Consider the following 16,911-nt stretch of genomic DNA (forward strand, 5'->3'; position numbering starts at 1 on the left):
ATAAGTCTAATAAATCAAGATCTGCTTTAGAACCAAAATCTCAATTACTTTTTTCATCAGATGTGCTCAGGATGTACATATATAAATGGGAAAAAAGGCAGACACAGAATGTCAAGCCAAAAAAAAAAAAAAACAAACCTGTTTTTTTGTATTTTAACAGTAGCTCAAAAAAATCAGCTTTATAGGACCTTCTGGTTTTAATGGCTCTGAATGTGAGGCAAATCTAAGCATTGCCACAGTTTTCCCCTTTCTAAAATGTCATTTTCTCCCTCGCCTTTAACTGTCATGTGTGGTGTCATGTTGACCCATGACACACCCTTCACCCATGAAAGCTCATACTCCAGAGTCACAGTTCCTTAATATTTGTTTGGTTAAGTGCCACCTTCCAAGACCCAGTTATTACGGCAGCCAATTAACTAGTTCACTGGCTCATGAAAGCTGTACTGCTTCTAGAAGCAATACAATTAAAGCACATTTTTTAAAAGGCAGAGAGAATTGGCAGGACTTTCTGTTGTTGCTGTCATCATTGCTAGCTGTCCTTCATGTTTGAGAAGCCTGAGCTGCTGAGTTGACTGTATCCTTTGATGTATGAAGAATCCAGTTGAGAGCTTAACCTGTGCACATTTTCCAGAAACTAAGCCAGGTGTTTGGATAGGGGAGTGGTATTTGCAAGGAGGTCTTTACAGAAGTGATGTTTTGCGCTAATAAATGAGGCAGAAACTGGGTAGCTCTTAACCAAACCCACTTCTCTTCCTCCTGAGCGCAGTGTTAGATCACATTTTCCAGCCTTCCTTGCGGTGAGATGTGTCCACATGATTGAGATCAAGCTGATAGAATGTGCTGGAAATCACATTCAGACCTCTATGCCTGGCTCCACAGTCTTTCTCTTCTGGCTTGATGCAGACAGATGTGGTAACACTGAGAACCTGGTGTTGAAAATGATGGAGCCCTAAGGTCCCTCAATCACCTCTTGGTGGGGAAATGCCCACTGGTTGGGAGTAGGCTTTATTGATAAAAATAAACATGTGTTCTCTGAAGCCGTGAGACTTAGGGTTTTATCTGTTACATCCTTAGTTAGTTCTTCCTTAACTAAAACGCTAAACCAGCATATACCTAAGTTTAATGCGTACTGACATCTTGGCTCACCACGGCAAGCAATTATAGATTCACCTTTGTTAAAACAAATAAAGGACTATGCATTTGCAGTAGTTATCTATTCCCAATCCTTGTAAAGACAAGAGTTTCTTTTTTTTTTTTTTTTTTGTGGTACGTGGGCCTCTCACTGTCGTGGCCTCTCCCGTTGCAGAACACAGGCTCCGGACGCGCAGGCTCAGCGGCCATGGCTCACGGGCCCAGCCGCTCCGCGGCATGTGGGATCCTCCCGGACCGGGGCACGAACCCGCGTCCCCTGCATTGGCAGGCGGACTCTCAACCACTGCGCCACCAGGGAAGCCCAAGACAAGAGTTTCTTAAAGGTCAGTTAGTATTAGTGATCAGAAGGCCTCCATGGGCAAAGCATTCTTGAAGGCGTTGTGTAGAGACGATGGTCGTAGACTAAATACGATACTAAAGGAATACAGGAAAACAAGGATAAATGAATAAAGTACGTAGACTGTGGAGGTTAATGTTCAGAACTCAAACAGTTGTTACAAGACGGGGTGGGGAATTTTGAGACTTGCCAAAGACACACTGAGAGCCAGGAGCTAAATTGAGATGAGGAACCAGTACTTGAACTCATGGAGCTGAATTGATTTAGGTTTCCTTCTGAGGCTGCCTCAGGCCCGGGGGACACAGAGACGTGGGTTGTGGTTACAGGCAAAGTGACAGTGCTTTTCACCAAATCCAGGAGGTCCTCTGAGCTCTTGCTGGAGATCTTTTTATTAGGCTTCCTAAATAGGCCTTAGTCCTTTCAGGCTATTTTTGTGGAAATAAAAAAAGACCAGCCACATGAGAAAAACAGGCTATTTATTCAGAGCTTGTTATAGCAGGGAGGCAGCCACCATCACTTGCATTTGCAGAGACTTGGCAGGCAGGGGAATGGGAGAACTTCATAGCGGAGAAAAGGGAAGGCTCCACGTGTGCGCTGATTGCAGGCTGTTGGCTTGGGAAGCTGGAGGTGGGCTAAGTAGGAGGCAGTGCCCCTATGTGATTGGTTAGGGTGCCTATTTCGTTTTCTCTGATTGGTGGGAAGGTGGAAGCAGGGGTGAACATTAGGAAAACTATGATTTATTAATCAAGACCTGGCCATTTGGGGCAGATTGTTGCAGAAGTTATTGTTGAGCTTCCTGGATTGTCACTAGGAATGGCAACCTGGCTTTTGCGAGTCTGACTGACAGCAGGCTGGCTTCCTGGGCTGTTTATTGTAGATAGGGGGTTGGCTTCCTCACAGGCTGCTGCAGGCTGTGGGTCAGAGTTCATTTGTATAAACGGTCTGCTTATTGTCCATTTTATATTCAGTCTCTCATTTGTTTATTTTTATGATTACTTTTTCTAAACAGACTACTTCCTTGAGGTGGTCGTCCTTCCTTCTACCATCATATTTAAAAGCCTCCCTCCCGGGGCTTCCCTGGTGGCGCAGTGGTTGAGAGTCCGCCTGCTAATGCAGGGGACACGGGTTCGAGCCCTGGTCTGGGAAGATCCCACAGGCCGCGGAGCAACTAAACCCGTGAGCCACAACTACTGAGCCTGCACGTCTGGAGCCTGTGCTCCGCAACAAGAGAGGCCGCGATAGTGAGAGGCCCGTGCACCGCGAAGAAGAGTGGCCCCTGCTTGCCACAACTAGAGAAAGCCCTCACACAGAAACGAAGACCCAACACAGCCAAAAATAAAATAAATAAATAAATAAAAAGCCAAGCATTAAAAAAAAAAAGCCTCCCTCCCTCCTGACCATAATTCTGTCCCTGAGAATGGGTACCCTCCCTCAACGTCCTCCCTACCTGGAAGCTAAGACCCTCTGTCCTCCTGGGGCACCTCTCCCATTGAGACTTGGGGGTAAAATTTATCTCTACAGTTTGGTTCCCTCGAAAGTCTTAATATCATCAGTCCTCAAAATCTTTTTCCTGTTTCTGTTTCTCTGGGGGCCATGGCCTCCTCAGGCAAGCTGGTCCATTGGTGGCTGCCCCCTGTGACCTGCTCCTGGGTGGCCAGGAAGGATAGTTCTCTCATACTGTTGCATTTAAAAAAAAAGATGAATTAAGATAAAAAGCCCTGCCAACAGTTGAGAATAACTATTGGGTATGTATACATTTGTGCATATTTTTCTTTTTGAGCCTATTGGTTTATCCTGCTTTTAAATCAGACATGAATCTGGCCAAAAGAAGAAAATGAAATACTTTACATTTCCTCCTTGTGCTCCTCTTTCAGCTGTTCAAGGCTAATGACAGAAACCACCCCCTGCCAACCTCAGTATTCTGTGCGTTTAAAAGACCCTCAAGTATTAGCTCTTTGGAAGCCCAGTGTTTTAAACTTGTAAAATAGGCAGGCAGGGCATAATGCCATGATTCCAACTCCCTGGGACTCATTTCAGGAGTTTGATTAACTCTGGTTTGGCTCAGCAAAGGGAAGCCGAAGTGTCTCCTTAAGTGAAGAGGTAGGGGGCATTCAAATGAGGGCTGTTGTCTGCCAAGATCAGAGCAGCGTTGCACATTTTAAAGAGTCTAATCGCAAGACCTCAGACGGTCGTAGCACCAACCTGAAGCCTGTTTGGTCAGAAGTGGCCACTTGAGCAGTCTTAGGGCTCGGCGAGGGATTCTTTGTTTCAGAAAGTGCTTCCCACAGGGAGGAGGGAATGTGAAGTGAGGGAGCCCTCTCTTGGAGGAGGAAAGCTAAGGAGGAAAGTTTGGAACCTGGGAAAGACCGAGACTGGGGAAGAAGGGGTAAGCTAAGGACTCTCAGGTCACCTTTATTGGCAGGTAGGTACTCAGGAGAACGCCAGTCTGCATTTCTGAATTCAGCTCATGGGAAAACCAACAACTGTTCTTAAGACAAAAGGTAAAGGGTATACTACCTGCAAGGAAAACTTTCCCCAGAGTATCTGGATTATAGGTGACAGGGTTAGAAATGTTCTCTGCTCATTTGTTTGGCTGAGATAAGAATTCTAAAGGTGGGAGCGGAGTGGGTGGAGGGGGTTATATAGGGTGCTGGGAGCAGGCACGACCTTCTGCTCAGGGATATAGGGAGCACCATTTGAGTGTATTCCATTACGGTCCCGAGTCCATTTTCTTGGCTTTTCACAACAAGACTGACAGCAGAGATGATCCAAGTGAAGATAATCCGTGAATGTTTTGAATACTAATTTTGATGGGTGTGGTAAGCAGTTTGTGACAGGGCTTCCAATGGGCCCCTCTCATACAGGAAATATGAGTAATAAATGTTGTTTCTGCAGCAAGAGATAACACACTGAAGTATTATTATTCCACTGCACCAACCTCCTTCTCCTCGACTGTATACATCCACTTGGCTGCCAAGTTCTGTAGGGATTTATCTTTCTTTAAAGTTTTCACCTCTACCCTCCTCTCTAGTCTTCCAGCCACTGCCTATTCCAAGGAAAGAGTTAAAGTTCTTGGAAAATTTTAGGAAAATAGAGCCCTGACATCTGCAGAATGTCCACCAGCCAAGTGGTGGTTCTTCCAGTATATCAAGTCTCCTTTAGCTGTGTGCCAGTTAGATAGCCTTTGCCTACAAATGACATAAATATATGAAAAAATAGTGAATTACATAAGTAAAGGGTTTAGTTTTCTTATACAACAAAAAGTCTGGAGTTAGGTGTCCAGGATGTTATCCAAGCAGGGATTGGCAAACTTTGTAAAAGACCAGAGCATAAGTATTTTAGGCTTTGTGGGTCATACAGACTGTCGCAACCACTCAACTCTGCCCTCGTAATGCAAAAGCAGCCAGAGACAATATACAAATATAGACAAGTGAATAGCAGCCATAGACAATTGTACACAAGTGAGCATGGCAGTTTACCAATAACACTTTATTTATGGACAATGAAATTTTAATTTCATATAATTTTATGTGCTATGACATATTATGCTTCTTTTGATTTCCTCCCAACCATTTAAAAATTATAAAAATAAAAAATGGTAAAAACCATTCTTGTAGGCTGAATAAAAACAGACAGCAAGTTGGATTTGCTGACCTTCATATTAGCCTCCTTCTACCTTCCTACAGTCACATTGTAGTGTATGGTTTGGTCTTCATGGATGCATCATGACTGCTGCTGTTCCAGTCATTGTGTCTGCATTCCAGGGAAAAAGAAAAAGGAAGAGGAAGGAAGAAGGAGTAGCTTCTAGATCAGGTCATCAAAAATCTTCCACAGCTCCCCCAGCTTATGTCTCAATGGGCAGAACTGTGTCATCTTTTTTGGCTGCAAACACTGCAAAGTTGATAAAATTTGGGGTTCTGTTAGTAAGAAAGAAGAGAAAGAAAGGGTATTAGAATGGAAAATAGCAGTGTCACAGAGCCGAGTTCCTGCTTTACCCTCTTGTATGTGATCAAGAGGCAATATCCAAATGCATATTGTCTACAATAGCGTAGATCTCCTGAAACCTGATTATGCAAAATATTACATAATTTTCCAGTGGTAATTCATGTTATATTGGTGATGTCCAGAAATTTTGGTGAGCAAGCATTTCAGAAATTTGACTAGTGATTTTTATTATTGCCGAGTAAGTTTTCAATGTATGGATCTATCACCAGGATCCAGTTTATGTGGGAACCTTTAGAGTACAAAAGCAGCACTAGCTAGTATGTGCAGAGTGATTCTTACCCTGGACAGCTTGTTTTGGCTAATTTTACCTAGGTAGCAACTAAATTGCTGGCTGCAATAGTTTGTAGTTTCCTATTTTGAGTCCTGAAGTTTAACAGGTTCTGTTGAAGTGAATTGCAAATTGGGAATTGAGATAATTCTTTTTTGTTGTTCATTTTTGTGCAGGTTCCACAGAAGTACCTGCTTTGGAGGTACTGACTTGGGAGACACCGACTAACACCACAGGAGAGAGGGCAGTTAGCCTTGCCCTTGCACTAGAGAGAAATCACAGGGTCTCTCTGCCCATCGACATTGTCCGTATATGAACAGACCACCACATTCTATGGCCCTACAACCATGACACTTTCTAGAATGGAGAGACCTTAGGTAGCATATTGAAAGAGATGGCCCTGGCACATTTATTAGGGTACGGACATTTAAAACCAAAATCTATGAATAAAATAGCATGACAAACGTGGTCAATCACTGCAATGCAGTTGTTAAGTTCTGGGCCTCTGACTAGCTGTGGTACTTCAAACAAGTCACTAATTTCTCTCCATCTCAGTTTCCGCTTCTCAAAACCCAGTCTCATCTTGCTTTAAAATGATATAAAAGAATGTGTAAGAGCATAGGCTTTGGCACTGGACAGACATGGGTTTAAGTTTTGGCTCTGCTGCTTTTGATCTGGGTGAGGTTGGACAAGTGACTTGATCCCCAGGAGCCTGAAATCCTCCTACTGTAAAATAGGGCTGAAATAATCTATTTCCACCTTGTTTTCAGGATAAAATGAGGAAATATATGTAACGCGCTTAGCATAGTACTTGACATCTAGTAAGCACTCAAAAATTTATTTATTATGATTCTTTTTGTAGAGTCATATGATTGTTTTACTTACTATATGTTAAGTTCCTTTGCATAATATACTCTGTACATAAAACCGTATCTAGGGCTTCCCTGGTGGCGCGGTGGTTGAGAGTCCGCCTGCCGATGCAGGGGACACGCGTTCGTGCCCCGGTCTGGGAAGATCCCACGTGCCGCGGAGCGGCTGGTCCCGTGAGCCATGGCCGCTAAGCCTGCGCGTCCGGAGCCTGTGCTCTGCAACGGGAGAGGCCACAACAGTGAGAGGCCCGCGTACCGCAAAAAAACAAAACAAAAAACTGTATCTAAGTCTCCACTCTAAGTGAGAGCTCACTTCTTCATGAGACAAGCCCAGTCAGCCTGGTGTTATATTTTGGAATTATCTTTCCAAAGAATAGCTGACACTCATTGAGTGCTTACGATGAACCAGGTGCTGATTTAAGAACTTTGTATGTATTATTTCATTAAATCCTCACAATAATCACACAAAGAAAGGAGTATTATTGTTCCAATGTTAGGAATAAGAAACAGAGGCACAGTGAGTTCATCCTGTCTGAAGTCATTTAACAGGTAAGTGGTGGAATGGGAATTGGAAACTTTTAGGCCAGCGGTTCTCAAGTTGGGGGATGATCCCTAACCCCACCCTCCCCAGGGAACATTGGGTCACATTTTCAGTTGTCACACTGGGGGAGGATGCTACTGGTACCTAGTGGGTGGAGGCCAGGTGTGCTGCTAACAAGGATTTATCCAGCACAAATGTCAATAGTGCCAAGGTTGAGAAACCTTTCCTAAGCTCATGTTCTCAACTATTTCTTTTTCCAGTTTCCAGATATTTTCTACAGTTAAGACAAATATAATTTAAGATAACACGATAACTCTATGGGTTTCCCTCAGGTCTTGCATGCCATTCTGAAAAACTTTAGGAATAATTAAGTAATCTGAGAATTGATTGCTATTTAGTTTTTCAAAGAAGTTAATTGTGCAATGAACGTTTTAAAAAATCCAGACGTAAGATAGTACCAGAAAAAAACAAAAAAGTTTCCTCCTTTGATTCAGAAATAGCAAGTTTCTGGGAGTGCATGGTGAACCTGAAAGGGAATGCTTAAGTGATGCTTCAGTGAAAAGTGCAAAACACTTGTGGAGGTGGCCTCTGCAGATGATGCCAGTGCCACGAAAGAGCAAAGACACGAAGCAGGTGCTTGCCTGCTTTCTCCCAAAGCCCAAAGAACTAGGCGACATAAAACAGAATTAGCAACAGCCCTGGAAAACAAAACAAAACACCTCTGAGGCAGAGGTAAGACCAGAAGAGCATCCTTAAATTTCCTTGGCTGGGAAGTATGCTTATTCATCCATCCACCATCCATTTGTTTACTTTTCTGGGATCTGGGAGACAGCCATGAAGGAGAGAAATGAGGTCCTGACCTCATGGGGCTTATGCTTCTGGATGAGACAGAAAATAAACAAATGAACAAAAAATATGTAATTTGATATCTGATGGTGGCAGTGCTAGGAAGAGAAATAGAGCAGGGGCAGGTGTCACAGAATGCAAGGCTGCTATGGTTCAGGTAGGGTCTTTGGGAAGACCTTTCTGCGAAGATGGCATTGGAGTAGAAACCCAAATAAAGTGAGGGGATGAGCCACACAAAGGCATAGGGGCAGCTGTTCCAGAAAGCGATGCGGTCTGCAGACAGGAAAGGCTGGCTTTTTTTCCCCTCCCGGCAGAGCAAGAAACCCGGTGTGGCAAAGCGGGGTGAGCACTGAGGTTGAAGAGGAGGCGACACGAGAGGGGCCTGCAGGCTGTGGGGAGAGCTGTTCCCCCTGCCCCACGTAGAAAGGGATGGAGGGCAGTGAGCAGGGAAGCAATGTGGATGAACGTGTAACGCTCTAAGGGGTCTCGTTGGCTGCCCCGTGGAGAACTCGCTGGAGGGGCAGTAGTGGAAGCACCATAAGGGGCCTGTTCAGTTAGAGTTATTATGGTGGATTCTTCTCCTTTTGTCATTAGAGGGAAAAAGCATGAAGAAGATGGATTTCAGAGCCCCTCAACCTTGGGTCTGAATCATGGCTTTGTCATTTGCTGGTTGTGCCACCTTTCTGCCATCTCTGAGATGTATTTCCTTCACAAAATGAGGACACGAATAGTTGTCTCACATGACTATTCCACGCATTAACTGAGAAGTATATGTCGAGCACCTACCACGGTTCCTAGCATTAAATGTCATAGGCATTAATCAATGTTCATTCCATGCCTGCAAAGGACTGAATGTTTGTGTCCCCTCAAAATTCCTATGTTGATGGAAGCAACCTAAATGTCCATCGACAGAGGAATGGATAAAGATGATACGGTACATGTATACAATGGGATATTACTCAGCCATAAAAGAGAATGAAATAATGACATTTGCAGCAACATGGATGGACCTAGAGATTGTCATACTGAGTGAAGTAAGTCAGAGAAAGTCAAATACCATATGATATTGCTTATATGTGGAATCTAAAAAAATGGTACAGGGACTTCCCTGGTGCTGCAGTGGTTAAGAATCCACCTGCCAATGCGGGGGACACGGGTTCAATCCCTGGTCCAGGAAGATCTCACGTGCCTGGAGCAACTAAGTGTATGCCTCACAACTACTGAGCCTGCGCTCTGGAGTCCGTGAGCCACAGCTACTGAGCCCGTGTGTTGCAACTACGGAAGCCCACGTGCCTAGACCCCGTGCTCCACAATAAGAGAAGGCACCTCAATGAGAAACCCGTGCACTGCAATGAAGAGTAGCCCCTGCTCGCCACAACTCGAGAGAGCCCACTCGCAGCAACGAAGACCCAATGCAGCCAAAAAAACAAACAAAAAAAACCCCGGTACAAATGAACTTATTTACAAAACAGAAATAGACTCACAGATGTAGAAAACAAACTTATGGTTACTGGGGGGAAAACGGGGCGCGGGGAGTTAGGGATAAACTGGGAGATCTGGATTGACATATATGCACTACTATATATAAAATAGATTACTAATAAGGACCTACTGTATAGCACAGGGAACTCTTCTCAATACTCTGTAATGGCCTAGATGGGAAAAGAATCTAAAAAAAGAGTGGATATATGTATATGTATAACTGATTCACTTTGCTGTACACCTGAAACTAACACAACATTGTAAATCAACTAAACTCCAATCAAAATTGTAAAAAAATTTCTATGTTGAAATCCTAACTCCCAAGATGATGGTGTTCGGAGGTACGGCCTCTGAGGGGTGATCATGTCATGACGGTGCGGCCCTCAGGATTGGGATTAGTGTCTTGCAAGAGAGCTCTCTTGTCTCCCTTCTGCCATGTGAAGACAGAGGGGGAAAACATCTGTCTCTGAACCAGGAAGCAGTTCCTCACCAGACACCGAATCTGCCTTGATCTTGGACTTTCCAGCTTCCAGGAATTGTGGGAAATAAATGTTTGCTGTTTAAGCCACCCACGCTATGGTCTTTTTGTTATAGCAGCCCAAATGGACGAAGGCAGTCATTTTGATCAGAGAGGACATTTCCAACCACCGTGTCCAAAATGGTAATATCCCCCCAACACCAGGCGCCCCAAAGCTCCTCACTCTTTTTCTCACTCAGCCCCATCAGGAATGGGGGCGCTATGAAGGCAATGACGTGGTTTCTTGGTCACTGCTAATCCTTCCCCCTAGAGTGGTGTTTGACTTAAATACTTACATCTCAACTGGTATCTGATGAACAAACAATTTTGAAAATGAATGCCTTTGTTTGAGGGTTTATTAAAATTAGGGCCTTAGATTTGAATGCTTGGCAGTACCAAATGTTGACCACAAGGAAATCTTCAACTACCATCCAGTTAGTGGTCAGGGTTGACTTGGCTTCTATGCATGATTCAGCAAGCGGCTTTCTTACTTATTCATTACCCTAATGATATCCTTCCCAAAACTGGATGGTCCAGCGGGGTGGATTATCTTGCCTGTAGATGATTCTTCAAACCAGAACAGACAAGAAGATTTGTTCTCTTTTTAGAATCTCTGAAAATGTTTTGGAAAGATATTTGTGGATGAGAAAAAAAATCCCTCCATACTTCACTGTCTGCTATATGAACTTGGGCTCAGAAATTGATAATCAGAAGCAATTCCTGCTAATCATCCTGACAAGAGGAAGTTTAGGAACAGACATATAGGAATATAATAGAAGTGAGATTCTTATAGGACTTTATAATTTAAAGTCTCCCAGGATTCCCCAATTCTCTGATAGTGATAGAAAGTAATATTTTTTGGAGTGAATTGACAAATAAAATGACATTGGCCCGAGTAAAAATAGTATATTAATGACCCTGAAGGACTGAGGTTATTACATGGTTAATGATGCTCTTTTTTCCTCTTATTTTTTTTGATAGGTCAGCTTTGCCATTAGCAACTGGAACAAGAGTTAAAATGCATGTGGCATTTCTAAAATGCCATTTCTTGCTGAAAGGTTAGCACCATAATGAAGTTTCAGGGAAAATACGAGGCCATCTTTTCTGTTTTCTTGTAAGTATGTATAGTCCATAGGCTGTTGTCAGCCAGGCTGAAGATTATTTGATTGCAAGCTAGTGAAAGCTTGGTTTCTCAACATTCAGTGACCTGATACCATGAATGGTTAGGGTGTCGGAAGGATGAATTATGCATTCTGACTGTAGGGGGCCTCAGATATAAGATATATGTAGAGATGTTTCGTGGTAACTGAAATAATTCCCTTTAAATTTCAAATAATATGTCAAAATATCATGTTATAAAGTCCAACATCCTAGTTATATGATTAAAAGTAAAGTCATTTGCATGAGAATATTTTTTCATGGAATAAGGTAAAGTCCTTTAAAATGTTTCTTTTGACTATGAAGACTTCATCATAGAAACTATGTTTACCTAAAACTGGAAGAGGATGAAATTGGATTTGAAGCATCACAAAGTGATTGATGGGCCCAGCCACCTGTCCTACCTGGATCAAAGTTCAAGGTAATTTCTATTTTACTTTAATAGCACGCCTTCACCAAAGGTTATTATAAAGGATCAAAGAAGAGTAAGATGTATAGAATTTATGAAGCACTGTACAATGCAGTCATGACGGGTGGCATATGAAACATTAACTATATAAGCGTAAATGTTTAGCACTTTTTCTTTGACACAGTGTTTCACATCTATTAGCATATTGAATTCTCAAATCTGACATCTATTTCCTGCCTGTTTTACAGGTGCTCAGGGAGATTTAGGGAGGTATTCCAAAACACATTGCTCTTAAGTGGCAGAGCCTGGAATCCCTGTGTTTTCTTCCTCCCATGTCATGCTGCTGATTTAAGTCTGGCAAGGTCCTTGCTTTGCACCGTAACATCATCTGTTTAATACTAGGAATTGCAGATGTGTAAATGAAGAGGACAGAAAACACTCACATTACTGCAAAGAGGTTATAAAATCAGTGTTTTAAAATCACCTGGAAAGCCACTCTAGAGAATGAGTCCTGCCCCAAATGCTGAAAAAGCAATTTGGATCTAATCATGTGACATTTACCTGAACTACTTTCTAGAATGAAGTGGGCATATTTGACCTACATTTAAAAAATCCGTTATTTATAAAGGCAGCTGAAAAACAGGAGAGTACAAAAGGGCCTGCAGGGAAAAGCGGTGGTCCCTGCTCACAGTTTTCTCTGCATTCTCCTCCCTCCTTCACATCCTGACGTCGTGGGCGCTGCATTTACTTTGATATTGCCATGTTGCTGATATTTACAATCGGGTTAAGTCTCTGGTGCTTTGGGTATAGATGATTAAAAACAATAAACTGTCATAGCTTCCTTACTGGTCTCTGCTTCCACTTTGCCCCTTTTAGTCTGTTACTGATGTTGCAGCCTGAACGATCTTGTTAAAATCATGTCACTCCTCTGGCCCCATTCCCTGCAGTGGCCCCCATTCCCTCAGGGTAAAAGCCAAAGTCCTTCTAAGGGCTTATAAAGCTCGACACGCGGGCCTACCTCCCCCCCTCAGCTCCCTCAACTCTCCTCTTGCACTTGAACCATGAAAATGTAGCTCTAGATGGGAAGATGCTTTGTTCATTTTGTTTCCTATCTTGTTTACTGATCTAGCCCAGGTGCCTTGACAATGCCTGGCACATAGCAGATACTCAACAAACATATGTTGAACGAATAAGTACAACTTCCATTATTGTGATTATATAAACACTACTTATTGAGAACTGAGAATCAAGTAGCTTCTGATCACATTGCTTCCCTATGGTTCCAATGTCATGACCCGCATGCCACTTAAGAAAATGTACAAACTGATCCTTTGAACATTTCTTTCTTAGTCTCTTCCAAAGCAAACAAATTAAATAGAAGTAGCCCTGGTCCAAATATGAAGCAACTAAAAAGTGGTATGATTTTTAAGCAATTGTTCTTTTTTCATAATATCTCCCTTCTTCTTATTTGGATGTAATATATTCTCATTATTAATTTTCATATTAATATCAATATTCATATGCATCAGAAATTTGTGTAAGCTCACCTCCTTTTCCTCTGGGATTATTATTATTTTTTTTAATTATGTGATTTTTTTTTAACATCTTTATTGGAGTATAATTGCTTTACAATGGTGTGTTAGTTTCTGCTTTATAACAAAGTGAATCAGTTATACATATACATATGTTCCCTTATCTCTTCCCTCTTGCATCTCCCTCCCTCCCACCCTCCCTATCCCACCCCTCCAGGCGGTCACAAAGCACCGAGCCGATATCCCTGTGCCATGCGGCTGCTTCCCACTAGCTATCTACCTTACGTTTGTTAGTGTGTATATGTCCATGACTCTCTCTCGCCCTGTCACAGCTCACCCTTCCCCATTTGTCATGGTGGTTTTCTGTCATGCTGCAGGCTTCCTTTAGCTTTCTGGTCATTCTTGCATTCTCAGTCGTATTCACATTGACCTTGTGGAAACACTGACTAGCGCCCTGTTTTCCTGGTGGGGTTTGTCAATTGGCAGGGATGTTTTTTATGGTGGAGACCTAGTGATGAAATGAAGGGTTACCCTAACGCTGGAATGTGGTGGGCTTCGCTCCAGGATGACAAAACCCACATTAACTGTTTTGATTATCCCTTGATAGTTTTCTATTTCTTTAGGTGAAAACACTTGCTATTTTCTTTATGAGTGAATATCTGACTCCCAGACATTCTACATGGGATTGGGGTTTTTGACCATTACAGATACAGAACTTTAATTAATACCCCTGCCCCTTGCTGCTGTCCATCACAGCTGCCACCTGACTAGGGAGCTGCTCTCAGGGCCCCCAGAAAGGTTGGCTCCCTCCTCAGCTGCAGCCTCCTCTGTGCATATTTCTGTTTACTTTCTTAGAGAAATTTGTCCAGTCTCCTATTTTATGCTATCTACCTCTCCCATTGTTATTTATCTTGTGGGCTTATACTTTTAAAAATGGAACAATTGTTTTCTTAACATTTTAATAGAGCCTTGGGAGAAAGAGGACAGATGTCTACACTCAGAATGCCATTTTGAACGGAAGCATCTTTAACCATGGAGTGGCTTTAAATCCTGCAGGATTTAAAGGATTATTATGGCTATTTGATTAAAGAAAATGAAGGTTGATTCCATGGAAGCTTGCTTCTCTTTACTCTATTCCTGTCACATTCCACTTGGTTTGCATGAAGTACGTTCCTCCTGTGTCTAGGTTTCCTACACACCCAGAAAGCCTGCATCTGTCCCCACTTCCTTGTTAGTGTCTGGAGGATGGAGACTATATTTTATTCATTTTTAAGTCCTTATGCTTACCCCAGCTGCAAAGATTTCCAGGAAATAATTGTTGAATGAAACAGAGCAAAGTCTAAGTGACAGTCCAATACTTTTTTTCTTTTTATTCTTAACTTTTACTAATTACTGCTTCCCTAGACTTACTCAGAAGGCCCCATCCCAGATGTTTCAAGTTTTCATGTACATACTTCATGTACAAGTCATAAGCATCACCATTATCTAGCCACACTTACTAGCTTTGTCCTTCCATTGGTTTCCCTGGTAACCTCTCATTGCCTTTGCTGTCTTGTAGACCTCGTCTAAATACAGCTGAGTCAGCCCACCGGAATTGCCCCAAACACACTCCACTTACATTGTGCTTCCTACGTAGAGTTCATCTCTTAGGCACCGGGTGATATATTGTACGTATTCCTGCTCATCCTGCATCCATGGCCTTGTCTTGCTTAATGACTATTTTCCACCCTTTAACGCTGAACAATAAACCATGTGTGGAGGAGGGGATTTGTGATGGCCTGGATGAAATTTTATAATTTAATAAATCTACTAAAAACTTGAATTTTATACTCCTTGCTGATGTGTCAGATTTCCTTCCTGACGGTTTCACATTGCAAAAGGCATCAGATGTTTCATTTGACACCTGCATCCTCACTATCAGAGAAGAACTAGCAAGAAAAACAAGTCACAGAGCAGTGTCTCTATGTTGACACACAATTTTCCACAATCCTGACAGTTTGTGGGTAAATCTCCCTCTGAAATTCTTTCCTGTCTCTACCAGCATTTTCCTCATTGACAAACCCTCCACACTTTTCTTGAGAGTCATTGTTCTTGCACTAATGTCTTATTTTTCAAACAATGCCTTTCTTTAATTATGATATCATGTCTGTATTATAAGATGTCTTTAATTCAAACTATTTTCTTTTCTTTTTTAAAAATTTATTTATTTTTGGCTGCGTTGGGTCTTCACTGCTGTGCGTGGGCTTTCTTTAGTTGCCACAAACGGGGGCTACTCTTCGTTGTGGAGCACGGGCTCTAGGCATGCAGGCTTCAGTAGTTGCAACATGCGAGCTCAGTAGTTGTGGTGCGCAGGCTCTAGGGCACACGGACTTCAGTAGCTGTGGCTCACGGGCTCAGTAGCTGTGGCTCGAAGGCTCTAGAGAGCAGGCTCAGTAGTTTCGGCACACGGGCTTAGTTGCTCCACAACATGTGGGACCTTCCCGGACCAGGGATCAAACCTGTGTCCCCTGCATTGGCGGGTGGATTCTTAACCACTGCGCCACCAGGGAAGTCCCTCAAGCTGTTTTCTGACACAGTTTGTATAGGTTCCTATAGACCGTTCCATTTTGAACAGTATTGTGAAAGCTGTTGTGACAATCTTGTGGCATTATCTAGATGATCAGAGTAATAGCTACCTGCTTTTTGGTACCTACAGTGTGCAAGACTCTTTATACACATCAGCCAGGTGTTCTGACCCCTTCCATCTACCATGTGGTAGTCAAATGTGAGCTCCTGTCCCACGGGATTGGGAAGTCACCCTCCCTCTGCTCCTCTGAGGATCCGCAGTACTAGTTCCCCTTCTGCTAGCTATCAATGTCCAACTAGTGGAGCTCCTGTCAAAACGGTCGTTCCTGGCTGTCTCTAATCACCAGCAGCTTTCTCACGGCTGCATCCCCAGTGGAGGCTTGAGGATAGCGTAAGGAAATTAGAAATGGAAAAGGAAAAAATCTCTCAGCATCTGAAGTCCATACACTCTATTTCTACGTGCACTTTCTTCCATTAGCTTTAGTTTCTGCCCTTTTGCTGGGGCCGCTCCTATTAACCAGACCCTTTTTCCTCAGGCTCCTCTCCCAGGAATACCTGAACACCCCAGACATGATCCTCACTGTCTTCTGTGAAGTGCCTATTTAAGACTTTTGCCTAAGTTTTTTATTAGTTCTCTGTCTTTTTCTTAGAAAGAGAGGGGTGAGTTACGGGGTTCCCTTATCTCCAATCTAAGACAATCAATCTTTATCCTGCAACTAATAAAAGAAATGTAGAGAAAATACGCCAAATATTCAAAGTCTCTGACTTCAGTTTGCAATGAACAGACTTGATGGGCATGAAGTAGCCTGTACCTTCGCTTTCTCCATTCTATACACACCTCAGGAGGCCTAGGTTACTCCTAATGTCAACTTCTGGGGAGTTAAGATATTATAGGAGTTTAGAGTTAATTGTACTGTGTTGTATAAAGTAAACTAATTTAATTGTTTTTCTTAAAACTGGTTTTTGGTTTCATAATACTGTTCAGGATCGACCTGTGTACGGGAACATATAAAAGGTCTACCAGAAAATAGGTTTGATTAAAGGTGTCTTATAGAAGTGATTTCCACTTCTATTTACTAACCCCCCCATGAAATCAACATGAATATCATTAGTCTGTAGTTGCCACTATCCACCTCCTTCATTTTAAGTATGGAAAGAAAGTTGTCATGCATTCTTTTTTTAAAAAATAGCTTTTTATTGAGGTATAGCATACATTAAGAAAAGTGTCCA

At 42.6% G+C, this 16,911-nt stretch overlaps 1 long non-coding RNA gene across 5 annotated transcripts in view; it reads left to right on the forward strand.

Moving 5' to 3' along the window:
• Positions 1-14,891, forward strand: part of LOC117308852 (uncharacterized) — a 64,973-nt gene extending 50,082 nt beyond the window's left edge. For 3 of the 5 annotated variants that reach the window (XR_004523102.1, XR_012327760.1, XR_004523103.1), the window contains 3 exons: positions 10,999-11,131; positions 11,482-11,596; positions 14,675-14,891. This is a non-coding gene — a long non-coding RNA (uncharacterized lncRNA). Of the gene's footprint in view, positions 1-5,938; positions 7,181-8,612; positions 10,178-10,998; positions 11,132-11,481; positions 11,597-14,674 lie in introns of those variants that run through there. The other 2 variants (XR_012327761.1, XR_012327763.1) reach the window with 2 other exon arrangements.
• The last annotated feature ends 2,020 nt before the right edge of the window (positions 14,892-16,911 follow it).

The sequence above is a fragment of the Tursiops truncatus genome, chromosome 18 (genome assembly GCF_011762595.2).
Source record: "Tursiops truncatus isolate mTurTru1 chromosome 18, mTurTru1.mat.Y, whole genome shotgun sequence".
Classification (NCBI taxonomy): domain Eukaryota; kingdom Metazoa; phylum Chordata; class Mammalia; order Artiodactyla; family Delphinidae; genus Tursiops; species Tursiops truncatus.